Source organism: Penaeus vannamei, chromosome 5 (assembly GCF_042767895.1).
Source record: "Penaeus vannamei isolate JL-2024 chromosome 5, ASM4276789v1, whole genome shotgun sequence".
NCBI classification, from domain to species: Eukaryota; Metazoa; Arthropoda; class Malacostraca; order Decapoda; family Penaeidae; genus Penaeus; species Penaeus vannamei.
This window is the reverse complement of record NC_091553.1, coordinates 46462382-46474881: the sequence shown is the minus strand read 5'-3', so window position 1 is coordinate 46474881 and position 12500 is coordinate 46462382. Positions and strand designations below refer to the sequence as shown.

At 37.3% G+C, this 12500-nt stretch overlaps 1 protein-coding gene across 1 annotated transcript in view; it reads right to left on the bottom strand.

Annotated features, from left to right (window-relative positions):
• Nucleotides 1-12500, bottom strand: part of LOC113817059 (unconventional myosin-VIIa) — a gene marked incomplete at its 3' end in the record, with an annotated part of 196479 nt that overhangs the window by 153631 nt on the left and 30348 nt on the right.

Genomic DNA, 12500 nt, shown 5'->3' with positions numbered 1-12500 from the left:
TCCTCCACCTCCCATACCCTTCACCACCACCACCCCTTTCCTCCCCACTACCCCCCCCCCTCTTTCTTCCCCCACCACCATCTCCTCCTCCTCACCATCACCACCACCTCCCTTCACCTCCTCCCCTACCACCCCTTTCCCTCCCCCTACCCCCTACTCCCCCCACCACCACCTCCTCCTCCTCCCACTCCCCCCCCCACCTCCTCCTCCCCACCCCCCACCCCCAACCAAGAGGGAGAAGAGGGAGAGGGAGAAGAGGGTGGGGGAGGGAGAAGGAAAGGGAGAGGGAGAGGGAGAAAAGGGAGAAGAGGGAGAGGGAAAGGGAAAGGTTGAGGGAGAAGAGGAGGAAGAAGAAGAAAAAGAAGAAGAAAAAGAAGAAGAAAAAGAAAAAGAGAGAAAAAAAACAGCGAGCGGAAACTAAACCAAGGAGATTGCATAGGTGTTGCAGAGGGTGTTGCACAGGAAGTCGCCGTTGCATAGAAGTTATTGGCATCGTTTCTTTACCAAGGCCGTTGAAATAGCAATGAAATGAGGTCTCTCGTTTCTCGTTTTTTGTTGTTGTTGTTGTTTTTCAATTTCTCTTGTTTTTCTTGGTTATTGTCATTTACTTGTTTATCTTATTGATTTTCTTGTTTCTTTGATTTCTCTTTTTCTTGGTTATCGTCATTTACTTGTTATATTTTTGGTTTCTTCAATTTCTCTTGTTTTTCTTGTTTATTGTCATTTATTTGTTTATTTTATTGATCTTTCATTTTCCTAGTTATTCTTGTTTATTGTCATTTACTAGTTTTTTTTATCTAATGGAAAGATAGGAAAACGAAATTTCTATATTTCTATTTAGTTCTGTTTATCATATTTTTTTTTTCATCGAATCATAAAAACGTATAAATCGTTTGTGCATTTTGTTTTATTTGTTAGTTAACATGTTCGAAGCTCAAGATGATAATGATTAATTAATAATTATTATCAACATTGTAATTAGAACTATTAATATTATAAGAATTATCATCATAATCATCACTATGACATTAGTTATCATCGTGAAAAATATAGATATCACTGTAATTATCATTATCATTATTTCTGTCATTATCTCTCCTGCCATCTTTATTCCTATTATAGAAAAGGTGTGAATGAGAATTAATATCTTCACAGTATAAGAGATGTATTTGACCGGTTTCGAATATGTCTTCGGCAGATATACGTGTATTTCTGACGAAGACATAATCGAAACCGGTCAAATACGTGTATTTCTGATGAATATATATTCGAAACCGGTCAAATACGTGTATTTCTGACGAAGACATAATCGAAACCGGTCAAATTCATGTATTTCTGACGAAGACATAATCGAAACCGGTCAAATACATGTATTTCTGACGAAGACGTAATCGAAACCGGTCACACAAATGTATTTCTGACGGACATAATCGAAACCGGTCAAATACATGTATTTCTGACGAAGACATAATCGAAACCGGTCAAATACATGTATTTCTGACGAAGACATAATCGAAACCGGTCAAATTCATGTATTTCTGACGAAGACATAATCGAAACCGGTCAAATTCATGTATTTCTGACGAAGACATAATCGAAACCGGTCAAATTCATGTATTTCTGACGAAGACATAATCGAAACCGGTCAAATACATGTATTTCTGACGAAGACATAATCGAAACCGGTCAAATACATGTATTTCTGACGAAGACATAATCGAAACCGGTCAAATACTCGTATTTCTGATGAATATATATTCGAAACCGGTCAAACAAATTCATTTCTGACGAAGACATAATCGAAACCGGTCAAATTCATGTATTTCTGACGAAGACATAATCGAAACCGGTCAAATACATGTATTTCTGACGAAGACATAATCGAAACCGGTCAAATTCATGTATTTCTGACGAAGACATAATCGAAACCGGTCAAATTCATGTATTTCTGACGAAGACATAATCGAAACCGGTCAAATACATGTATTTCTGACGAAGACATAATCGAAACCGGTCAAATACTCGTATTTCTGATGAATATATATTCGAAACCGGTCAAACAAATTCATTTCTGACGAAGACATAATCGAAACCGGTCAAATTCATGTATTTCTGACGAAGACATAATCGAAACCGGTCAAATACATGTATTTCTGACGAAGACATAATCGAAACCGGTCAAATTCATGTATTTCTGACGAAGACATAATCGAAACCGGTCAAATTCATGTATTTCTGACGAAGACATAATCGAAACCGGTCAAATACATGTATTTCTGACGAAGACATAATCGAAACCGGTCAAATACTCGTATTTCTGATGAATATATATTCGAAACCGGTCAAACAAATTCATTTCTGACGAAGACATAATCGAAACCGGTCAAATTCATGTATTTCTGACGAAGACATAATCGAAACCGGTCAAATACATGTATTTCTGACGAAGACATAATCGAAACCGGTCAAATTCATGTATTTCTGACGAAGACATAATCGAAACCGGTCAAATACATGTATTTCTGACGAAGACATAATCGAAACCGGTCAAATTCATGTATTTCTGACGAAGACATAATCGAAACCGGTCAAATACATGTATTTCTGACGAAGACATAATCGAAACCGGTCAAATTCATGTATTTCTGACGAAGACATAATCGAAACCGGTCAAATTCATGTATTTCTGACGAAGACATAATCGAAACCGGTCAAATTCATGTATTTCTGACGAAGACATAATCGAAACCGGTCAAATTCATGTATTTCTGACGAAGACATAATCGAAACCGGTCAAATACATGTATTTCTGATGAATATATATTCGAAACCGGTCAAATACATGTATTTCTGATGAATATATATTCGAAACCGGTCAAATACATGTATTTCTGACGAAGACATAATCGAAACCGGTCAAATTCATGTATTTCTGACGAAGACATAATCGAAACCGGTCAAATTCATGTATTTCTGACGAAGACATAATCGAAACCGGTCAAATACATGTATTTCTGACGAAGACATAATCGAAACCGGTCAAATTCATGTATTTCTGACGAAGACATAATCGAAACCGGTCAAATACATGTATTTCTGACGAAGACATAATCGAAACCGGTCAAATACATGTATTTCTGACGAAGACATAATCGAAACCGGTCAAATACATGTATTTCTGACGAAGACATAATCGAAACCGGTCAAATTCATGTATTTCTGACGAAGACATAATCGAAACCGGTCAAATACATGTATTTCTGACGAAGACATAATCGAAACCGGTCAAATACATGTATTTCTGACGAAGACGTAATCGAAACCGGTCAAATACATGTATTTCTGACGAAGACGTAATCGAAACCGGTCAAACACATGTATTTCTGACGAAGACATAATCGAAACCGGTCAAATACATGTATTTCTGACGAAGACATAATCGAAACCGGTCAAACACATGTATTTCTGACGAAGACATAATCGAAACCGGTCAAATACATGTATTTCTGACGAAGACATAATCGAAACCGGTCAAATACATGTATTTCTGATGAATATATATTCGAAACCGGTCAAATACATGTATTTCTGACGAAGACATAATCGAAACCGGTCAAACACATGTATTTCTGACGAAGACATAATCGAAACCGGTCAAATTCATGTATTTCTGACGAAGACATAATCGAAACCGGTCAAATACATGTATTTCTGACGAAGACATAATCGAAACCGGTCAAATTCATGTATTTCTGACGAAGACATAATCGAAACCGGTCAAATTCATGTATTTCTGACGAAGACATAATCGAAACCGGTCAAATACATGTATTTCTGACGAAGACGTAATCGAAACCGGTCAAATACATGTATTTCTGACGAAGACATAATCGAAACCGGTCAAATACATGTATTTCTGACGAAGACATAATCGAAACCGGTCAAATACATGTATTTCTGACGAAGACGTAATCGAAACCGGTCAAATACATGTATTTCTGACGAAGACATAATCGAAACCGGTCAAATACATGTATTTCTGACGAAGACATAATCGAAACCGGTCAAATACATGTATTTCTGACGAAGACGTAATCGAAACCGGTCAAATACATGTATTTCTGACGAAGACATAATCGAAACCGGTCAAATACATGTATTTCTGACGAAGACATAATCGAAACCGGTCAAATACATGTATTTCTGACGAAGACATAATCGAAACCGGTCAAATACATGTATTTCTGACGAAGACATAATCGAAACCGGTCAAATACATGTATTTCTGATGAATATATATTCGAAACCGGTCAAATACATGTATTTCTGACGAAGACATAATCGAAACCGGTCAAACACATGTATTTCTGACGAAGACATAATCGAAACCGGTCAAATTCATGTATTTCTGACGAAGACATAATCGAAACCGGTCAAATACATGTATTTCTGACGAAGACATAATCGAAACCGGTCAAATACATGTATTTCTGACGAAGACGTAATCGAAACCGGTCAAATACATGTATTTCTGACGAAGACATAATCGAAACCGGTCAAATACATGTATTTCTGACGAAGACATAATCGAAACCGGTCAAATACATGTATTTCTGACGAAGACATAATCGAAACCGGTCAAATTCATGTATTTCTGACGAAGACATAATCGAAACCGGTCAAATACATGTATTTCTGACGAAGACGTAATCGAAACCGGTCAAATACATGTATTTCTGACGAAGACATAATCGAAACCGGTCAAATACATGTATTTCTGACGAAGACATAATCGAAACCGGTCAAATACATGTATTTCTGACGAAGACGTAATCGAAACCGGTCAAATACATGTATTTCTGACGAAGACATAATCGAAACCGGTCAAATTCATGTATTTCTGACGAAGACATAATCGAAACCGGTCAAACACATGTATTTCTGACGAAGACATAATCGAAACCGGTCAAATACATGTATTTCTGACGAAGACATAATCGAAACCGGTCAAACACATGTATTTCTGACGAAGACATAATCGAAACCGGTCAAATACATGTATTTCTGACGAAGACATAATCGAAACCGGTCAAATACATGTATTTCTGATGAATATATATTCGAAACCGGTCAAATACATGTATTTCTGACGAAGACATAATCGAAACCGGTCAAATTCATGTATTTCTGACGAAGACATAATCGAAACCGGTCAAATTCATGTATTTCTGACGAAGACATAATCGAAACCGGTCAAATACATGTATTTCTGACGAAGACATAATCGAAACCGGTCAAATTCATGTATTTCTGACGAAGACATAATCGAAACCGGTCAAATTCATGTATTTCTGACGAAGACATAATCGAAACCGGTCAAATACATGTATTTCTGACGAAGACGTAATCGAAACCGGTCAAATACATGTATTTCTGACGAAGACATAATCGAAACCGGTCAAATACATGTATTTCTGACGAAGACATAATCGAAACCGGTCAAATACATGTATTTCTGACGAAGACGTAATCGAAACCGGTCAAATACATGTATTTCTGACGAAGACATAATCGAAACCGGTCAAATACATGTATTTCTGACGAAGACATAATCGAAACCGGTCAAATACATGTATTTCTGACGAAGACATAATCGAAACCGGTCAAATACATGTATTTCTGACGAAGACGTAATCGAAACCGGTCAAATACATGTATTTCTGACGAAGACATAATCGAAACCGGTCAAATACATGTATTTCTGACGAAGACATAATCGAAACCGGTCAAATACATGTATTTCTGATGAATATATATTCGAAACCGGTCAAATACATGTATTTCTGACGAAGACATAATCGAAACCGGTCAAATACATGTATTTCTGATGAATATATATTCGAAACCGGTCAAATACATGTATTTCTGATGAATATATATTCGAAACCGGTCAAATACATGTATTTCTGACGAAGACATAATCGAAACCGGTCAAATACATGTATTTCTGACGAAGACATAATCGAAACCGGTCAAATTCATGTATTTCTGACGAAGACATAATCGAAACCGGTCAAATTCATGTATTTCTGACGAAGACATAATCGAAACCGGTCAAATACATGTATTTCTGACGAAGACATAATCGAAACCGGTCAAAATACATGTATTTCTGACGAAGACATAATCGAAACCGGTCAAATACATGTATTTCTGACGAAGACGTAATCGAAACCGGTCAAATACATGTATTTCTGACGAAGACATAATCGAAACCGGTCAAATACATGTATTTCTGACGAAGACATAATCGAAACCGGTCAAATTCATGTATTTCTGACGAAGACATAATCGAAACCGGTCAAAATATATGTATTTCTGATGAAGACGTAATCGAAACCGGTCAAAATACATGCATTTCTGATGAAGACGTAATCGAAACCGGTCAAAATACATGCATTTCTGATGAAGACGTAATCGAAACCGGTCAAAATACATGCATTTCTGATGAAGACGTAATCGAAACCGGTCAAATACATGTATTTCTGACGAAGACATAATCGAAACCGGTCAAATACATGTATTTCTGACGAAGACATAATCGAAACCGGTCAAATTCATGTATTTCTGACGAAGACATAATCGAAACCGGTCAAATTCATGTATTTCTGACGAAGACATAATCGAAACCGGTCAAATTCATGTATTTCTGACGAAGACATAATCGAAACCGGTCAAATACATGTATTTCTGACGAAGACATAATCGAAACCGGTCAAATACATGTATTTCTGACGAAGACATAATCGAAACCGGTCAAATACATGTATTTCTGACGAAGACATAATCGAAACCGGTCAAATACATGTATTTCTGACGAAGACATAATCGAAACCGGTCAAACACATGTATTTCTGACGAAGACATAATCGAAACCGGTCAAATACATGTATTTCTGACGAAGACATAATCGAAACCGGTCAAATACATGTATTTCTGACGAAGACATAATCGAAACCGGTCAAATACATGTATTTCTGACGAAGACATAATCGAAACCGGTCAAATACATGTATTTCTGACGAAGACGTAATCGAAACCGGTCAAACACATGTATTTCTGACGAAGACATAATCGAAACCGGTCAAATACATGTATTTCTGACGAAGACGTAATCGAAACCGGTCAAACACATGTATTTCTGACGAAGACATAATCGAAACCGGTCAAATACATGTATTTCTGACGAAGACATAATCGAAACCGGTCAAATACATGTATTTCTGACGAAGACGTAATCGAAACCGGTCAAACACATGTATTTCTGACGAAGACATAATCGAAACCGGTCAAATACATGTATTTCTGACGAAGACGTAATCGAAACCGGTCAAACACATGTATTTCTGACGAAGACATAATCGAAACCGGTCAAATACATGTATTTCTGACGAAGACGTAATCGAAACCGGTCACACAAATGTATTTCTGACGGACATAATCGAAACCGGTCAAATACATGTATTTCTGACGAAGACATAATCGAAACCGGTCAAATACATGTATTTCTGACGAAGACATAATCGAAACCGGTCAAATACATGTATTTCTGACGAAGACATAATCGAAACCGGTCAAATACATGTATTTCTGACGAAGACGTAATCGAAACCGGTCAAACACATGTATTTCTGACGAAGACATAATCGAAACCGGTCAAATACATGTATTTCTGACGAAGACGTAATCGAAACCGGTCAAACACATGTATTTCTGACGAAGACATAATCGAAACCGGTCAAATACATGTATTTCTGACGAAGACATAATCGAAACCGGTCAAATACATGTATTTCTGACGAAGACATAATCGAAACCGGTCAAATACATGTATTTCTGACGAAGACGTAATCGAAACCGGTCAAATACATGTATTTCTGACGAAGACGTAATCGAAACCGGTCAAACACATGTATTTCTGACGAAGACATAATCGAAACCGGTCAAATACATGTATTTCTGACGAAGACGTAATCGAAACCGGTCAAATACATGTATTTCTGACGAAGACGTAATCGAAACCGGTCAAATACATGTATTTCTGATGAAGACATAATCGAAACCGGTCAAATACATGTATTTCTGACGAAGACATAATCGAAACCGGTCAAATTCATGTATTTCTGACGAAGACATAATCGAAACCGGTCAAATTCATGTATTTCTGACGAAGACATAATCGAAACCGGTCAAATACATGTATTTCTGATGAAGACATAATCGAAACCGGTCAAACACATGTATTTCTGACGAAGACATAATCGAAACCGGTCAAATACATGTATTTCTGACGAAGACGTAATCGAAACCGGTCAAACACATGTATTTCTGACGAAGACATAATCGAAACCGGTCAAATACATGTATTTCTGACGAAGACGTAATCGAAACCGGTCAAATACATGTATTTCTGACGAAGACGTAATCGAAACCGGTCAAATACATGTATTTCTGATGAAGACATAATCGAAACCGGTCAAACACATGTATTTCTGACGAAGACATAATCGAAACCGGTCAAATACATGTATTTCTGACGAAGACGTAATCGAAACCGGTCAAATACATGTATTTCTGACGAAGACGTAATCGAAACCGGTCAAACACATGTATTTCTGACGAAGACATAATCGAAACCGGTCAAATACATGTATTTCTGACGAAGACGTAATCGAAACCGGTCAAATACATGTATTTCTGACGAAGACGTAATCGAAACCGGTCAAATACATGTATTTCTGATGAAGACATAATCGAAACCGGTCAAATACATGTATTTCTGATGAAGACATAATCGAAACCGGTCAAATACATGTATTTCTGACGAAGACATAATCGAAACCGGTCAAATACATGTATTTCTGACGAAGACGTAATCGAAACCGGTCAAACACATGTATTTCTGACGAAGACATAATCGAAACCGGTCAAATACATGTATTTCTGACGAAGACATAATCGAAACCGGTCAAATACATGTATTTCTGACGAAGACATAATCGAAACCGGTCAAATACATGTATTTCTGACGAAGACATAATCGAAACCGGTCAAATACATGTATTTCTGACGAAGACATAATCGAAACCGGTCAAATACATGTATTTCTGACGAAGACATAATCGAAACCGGTCAAACACATGTATTTCTGACGAAGACATAATCGAAACCGGTCAAATACATGTATTTCTGACGAAGACATAATCGAAACCGGTCAAACACATGTATTTCTGACGAAGACATAATCGAAACCGGTCAAATACATGTATTTCTGACGAAGACATAATCGAAACCGGTCAAATTCATGTATTTCTGACGAAGACATAATCGAAACCGGTCAAACACATGTATTTCTGACGAAGACATAATCGAAACCGGTCAAATACATGTATTTCTGACGAAGACATAATCGAAACCGGTCAAATACATGTATTTCTGACGAAGACGTAATCGAAACCGGTCAAATACATGTATTTCTGACGAAGACGTAATCGAAACCGGTCAAACACATGTATTTCTGACGAAGACGTAATCGAAACCGGTCAAACACATGTATTTCTGACGAAGACATAATCGAAACCGGTCAAATACATGTATTTCTGACGAAGACATAATCGAAACCGGTCAAATACATGTATTTCTGACGAAGACATAATCGAAACCGGTCAAATACATGTATTTCTGACGAAGACATAATCGAAACCGGTCAAATACATGTATTTCTGACGAAGACATAATCGAAACCGGTCAAATACATGTATTTCTGACGAAGACGTAATCGAAACCGGTCAAATACATGTATTTCTGACGAAGACGTAATCGAAACCGGTCAAATACATGTATTTCTGACGAAGACGTAATCGAAACCGGTCAAATACATGTATTTCTGATGAAGACATAATCGAAACCGGTCAAATACATGTATTTCTGATGAAGACATAATCGAAACCGGTCAAACACATGTATTTCTGACGAAGACATAATCGAAACCGGTCAAATACATGTATTTCTGACGAAGACGTAATCGAAACCGGTCAAACACATGTATTTCTGACGAAGACATAATCGAAACCGGTCAAATACATGTATTTCTGACGAAGACATAATCGAAACCGGTCAAATACATGTATTTCTGACGAAGACATAATCGAAACCGGTCAAATACATGTATTTCTGACGAAGACATAATCGAAACCGGTCAAATACATGTATTTCTGACGAAGACATAATCGAAACCGGTCAAATACATGTATTTCTGACGAAGACATAATCGAAACCGGTCAAATACATGTATTTCTGACGAAGACGTAATCGAAACCGGTCAAATACATGTATTTCTGATGAAGACATAATCGAAACCGGTCAAATACATGTATTTCTGACGAAGACATAATCGAAACCGGTCAAATACATGTATTTCTGACGAAGACGTAATCGAAACCGGTCAAATACATGTATTTCTGATGAAGACATAATCGAAACCGGTCAAATACATGTATTTCTGACGAAGACATAATCGAAACCGGTCAAATACATGTATTTCTGACGAAGACGTAATCGAAACCGGTCAAATACATGTATTTCTGACGAAGACGTAATCGAAACCGGTCAAATACATGTATTTCTGACGAAGACATAATCGAAACCGGTCAAATACATGTATTTCTGATGAAGACGTAATCGAAACCGGTCAAATACATGTATTTCTGACGAAGACGTAATCGAAACCGGTCAAACACATGTATTTCTGACGAAGACGTAATCGAAACCGGTCAAATACATGTATTTCTGACGAAGACGTAATCGAAACCGGTCAAATACATGTATTTCTGACGAAGACGTAATCGAAACCGGTCAAATACATGTATTTCTGACGAAGACGTAATCGAAACCGGTCAAATACATGTATTTCTGACGAAGACGTAATCGAAACCGGTCAAATACATGTATTTCTGACGAAGACATAATCGAAACCGGTCAAATACATGTATTTCTGATGAAGACGTAATCGAAACCGGTCAAATACATGTATTTCTGACGAAGACGTAATCGAAACCGGTCAAACACATGTATTTCTGACGAAGACGTAATCGAAACCGGTCAAATACATGTATTTCTGACGAAGACGTAATCGAAACCGGTCAAATACATGTATTTCTGACGAAGACGTAATCGAAACCGGTCAAATACATGTATTTCTGACGAAGACGTAATCGAAACCGGTCACACAAATGTATTTCTGACGGACATAATCGAAACCGGTCAAATACATGTATTTCTGACGAAGACATAATCGAAACCGGTCAAATACATGTATTTCTGACGAAGACATAATCGAAACCGGTCAAATACATGTATTTCTGACGAAGACATAATCGAAACCGGTCAAACACATGTATTTCTGACGAAGACATAATCGAAACCGGTCAAATACATGTATTTCTGACGAAGACATAATCGAAACCGGTCAAACACATGTATTTCTGACGAAGACATAATCGAAACCGGTCAAATTCATGTATTTCTGACGAAGACATAATCGAAACCGGTCAAATACATGTATTTCTGACGAAGACATAATCGAAACCGGTCAAATACATGTATTTCTGACGAAGACGTAATCGAAACCGGTCACACAAATGTATTTCTGACGGACATAATCGAAACCGGTCAAATACATGTATTTCTGACGAAGACATAATCGAAACCGGTCAAATACATGTATTTCTGACGAAGACATAATCGAAACCGGTCAAACACATGTATTTCTGACGAAGACATAATCGAAACCGGTCAAATACATGTATTTCTGACGAAGACATAATCGAAACCGGTCAAATACATGTATTTCTGACGAAGACGTAATCGAAACCGGTCAAATACATGTATTTCTGACGAAGACATAATCGAAACCGGTCAAATACATGTATTTCTGACGAAGACGTAATCGAAACCGGTCACACAAATGTATTTCTGACGGACATAATCGAAACCGGTCAAATACATGTATTTCTGACGAAGACATAATCGAAACCGGTCAAATACATGTATTTCTGACGAAGACATAATCGAAACCGGTCAAACACATGTATTTCTGACGAAGACATAATCGAAACCGGTCAAATTCATGTATTTCTGACGAAGACATAATCGAAACCGGTCAAATACATGTATTTCTGACGAAGACATAATCGAAACCGGTCAAATACATGTATTTCTGACGAAGACGTAATCGAAACCGGTCAAACACATGTATTTCTGACGAAGACATAATCGAAACCGGTCAAACACATGTATTTCTGACGAAGACATAATCGAAACCGGTCAAATACATGTATTTCTGACGAAGACATAATCGAAACCGGTCAAATACATGTATTTCTGACGAAGACGTAATCGAAACCGGTCAAATACATGTATTTCTGACGAAGACATAATCG